The sequence below is a fragment of the Osmerus eperlanus genome, chromosome 15 (assembly GCF_963692335.1).
Source record: "Osmerus eperlanus chromosome 15, fOsmEpe2.1, whole genome shotgun sequence".
Classification (NCBI taxonomy): domain Eukaryota; kingdom Metazoa; phylum Chordata; class Actinopteri; order Osmeriformes; family Osmeridae; genus Osmerus; species Osmerus eperlanus.
This window is the reverse complement of record NC_085032.1, coordinates 8,194,081-8,197,887: the sequence shown is the minus strand read 5'-3', so window position 1 is coordinate 8,197,887 and position 3,807 is coordinate 8,194,081.

Here is a 3,807-nt window from a genome sequence, read left to right as displayed (position 1 = left end):
CACTGCTTGATTCCATCTGTTTTGCGAAATGCTGTGAAAGTGATAACATTATAAACGATTCTGTCTAAATTTTAGCTGGGAAAGATTAAGCAACTTTTTTGGCTGTTACGACTTTTAACCTTGGTTTCAGCCACAGGCTATAGCTCCAGTCGTTAGTTTGAGAATTGTAGTCTGAAAAGAGAGAAATCGTGATCAAGATAGACTACATCTTGACAAACACCGGACACGGCACTCAGGCATTTAACGTGAAAGCAGAAATAACACAAGTGTATTCTATAAACTGAAGCTCAGTTGACTTTGCATTCAGCCACTGTATGAGGTACAGGAAAGGACTCTAATCGCAATTTCTCTGCTGGAAAAATGAGCTTGTCACATTTCATCCAATCATCCTTTTCAGAGACGAGGAAAAATGAATCGGACCCTTTTGTATTCAAACTTGAATTCTGCAACTGGGAACAGTAATCAAGTTTGTTTAATCAGAAGATTGGAAAACGGAAAGGAGGGAACGTTTAGAGAAGGACGATGGGGGACCTTGCTGCCCTGCCTGGTACTTGGCTCACTGGGTGGAAATGCTAGTTGAGCAACAATGCAAAATTATGCCCGACCCGAGTTTGTTAATTTGGTCAGCGCCAAATCGGTTATTTATGTGGAAATGAATGTGAACCAGCCTCCAGTGCTTTAATCTGGGTTCAGGTTCTGCGGCAAACTCCGGGGGAGAAAACAACTAAAACTAGAGAGGGTACAATTTCTGGGGAAATTGTAGGGTGTGCTTGCTTGCGTCGGTTGGACAGGGGTCCGTTTTTTAATTACATTTTTACAACTGATATTTCTGTATTTTATATAAAAATGCATACTTATTATTTATAAAGAATACATAGATTTAAAAGCAATTTTTTTGCTGCTCATTTACAACTGAAAATACGAGTGAAGTGTAGAATGAAATGGATGTCTTCTCATTTCCCCTGCAAGAGGCAGCCTCATCGTTGAATCCAAACGAATAATTTTGGCAGACCAGTGTACAAATTGACCTAATCTCTATGACTTAAACGTCCTTTTAAGTTTTTCCCTTCTCGTGATATTTTCATGCATTTAGCCTACTCATTTCATTCATTCATTAATAAAGAACCCCCTTTGAAGATTATTCTACGACGTTACCCGGCAGTAGAAGATGGAATCGCGATTCAAACAGTACCATCTGCTAACTAAAAATATGCCCCCCAAAACGTAAATAAGCTTGACATTTATTTAGTGGAAAATCGCTCATTCATAAATAGCTCACTGGTAGCGATCATTGTAAGGTAACAACGCAAAATGCGATATAGCCCTGTGTGGAGAAGCTGCCCCGGTAAATTCTACTACTACGGTACAGTACTAGACTACTGCTGTGTTCGTCTAGGTAGCGATTGCGTTGGTTGAATTCGATTAAACGTTCCGTTGTACGGTTTAGGCTGAAATTAATTATTTTCATGAACAGATTGACAACGTTTAGGCTGTAGCAATGAAGTTCAGGTTAGTAGTTAGATAGACTTTTGATTTAAGTAAGGGGAGTGCCGAACATGTTCTGTCGCCGTTTGACTTCCTAAACAGCTGTGTATGTTAGATGTTTTTGTCGTGTGTCTCGCGTAGGCTACAGCGTTGCAGTGATACACTGGATTGAAACCACAGGTAATGATAATTTCACCCACAAATCGTTTACTTGTAATCTAATGTCATAATAAATCCTACAACGAAAATGTATATGTGAGGAATGTTTATTTTAACGATTGAAAACAGATACATCATAGACCACTGTAGTATGTGTTGCCCGGGCAACAGAGGCTAATGTCATGATGCTAATATTTCAGTGAAATAGTAGACTACCGTTTCCGAAAGTAGATGTGGGCTTACTTCCTTAATAATATCAGCTAATATTGTACATTACACATCACAATTGTGTGTCATATCACAAAGTAAAATGAGTAAATAGTTATCACCCTGGCCTCTTTGCTTGTGGCGTTCCTGCAGCTGCCTTGCAGTAAAGCTATAGTTAGCCTAGCTATCCCCCAAGTTAACAGATGCGAAACGAATGTTCTGCTACAGGTAGTCACGCGTGTTTTCGTGACGTTAGTGACGTAGTGACGTTAGTAACGTCAGTGACTGTGGCTAGCAAATTAGCCACCGTTAGCTTCACTTTTCGCCACAAAAACTTAACTTAAGCCCAAACCATGCAACGGAACGTAAATTCCAATAGAAGCAACGCAATCGCTACCAAGACGAACCTTTTGACACCGCCGTTGTGTATGTAGGCCAAATATTGACTGAGTTTTAGGGGGGCGAAAATAAACAATAAATAATATATATGTGAGAGAACAAAGGTTGTGCTCTCGCCGAAGGCTTGAGCACACCCAATAAATATATATGTGAGAGAACAAAGGTTGTGCTCTCGCCGAAGGCTTGAGCACACCCACAAATACTGTATGAATACATCTGAAGACGGCTGCGGATTCAGCCAGCGGGATTTTAAAGTTTATCTGTTGTAATAGATAAATAAATAAATGTAGGAAGATCGTAATACGATCTTCCTACATTTATTTATTTATTTATTTTTATTTATACATTTATTTATTTATATTTATGCTATTTGGCCAGGGGGTCGATGTGTCTGTTTGTCTGTACATTAACAGTATGGTATCTGGAAGAGAAATATAGCCTACATCAACATTTCATAAACTGAGAAAGCGCCCCCCACTGATGTCGCTGCATGATAGGAGGACGGCCTACTCTTCATCAATGCCCCAAAATTAGGATCATGTACACTTAACTAACTTTTACGTGTGAAAACGTAAAAAAGGTGGCCGTGACATTTAGGGGAGAGTGGGGTAATGTGAGACATTTTTTACATTTGCTCCCCATAGGCGAGCTAAAATTATATATCCGTAAAATTTACACATTTCCCATTAATTAAGGATGTTTCCTTGCAATGGAAATGATCAGAATGTCTTCAGGACAAAGGGCAGTGAAAATATGATCTTGTGTCTCACTTTACCCCAGCTTAGGGGTAAAGTGAGAGACAGACCAGATAAATCATGGGGGTAAACTGATCCACTTACTTTTTCCACTTTAAAACTACCATAACAACACATGTTGTAATAGTTAAAATCCTGACAGCTAGATTGACAACCACACATTCCAAAACGAATTCCGGACTAGTAACAGAATCATGGGGATTGGTCAATTAAGCACATTTATTTAAACACTTGAAAGTAACTCAGAACAAAATCATATACAACATCATATAATTCAAAATGTTTTAATTAACATTCAAATGACAGATAGAACCAGTTAGATTAGAACACAGTCATGGGACCCTCATCAGAACCAGCTAGAACAGTGTGGGACTCAGAACACAGGACTAGACCTGTAGCTCTTCCCAGTGATTTTGCCTCTGGAGTTTGGACAGAGAGATGGCGACGTGCTAGGAAGCTGCCAAACCACTGTACTCCTAAAGAGTAGAGTATTCATTATTATAAGATTTAGCTTTGTGGCAAGATCAGTTGGCCTAAGTTAACCTACACAATCATGTGATCTATTGCATACCCTAGCCTACCTGCACATTGTTTTTCTGTCCAATTGTCAGGGACAAGGATTTTGTTTTTCTCTGCGTATTCAAATGCCAGTTCACGGCACTTAACTGGAGCAAGGCCATGGAACTGGTCAGCTAGTTGTTTCAAGTGTTTGGCAAGCTCCTCCTCCATCTCATCTGTGAATAATTGTCTTTGCCTCAGCTACTGCACCCCAGGCTACTGATTTTACTTGCCCTTTCTCTTT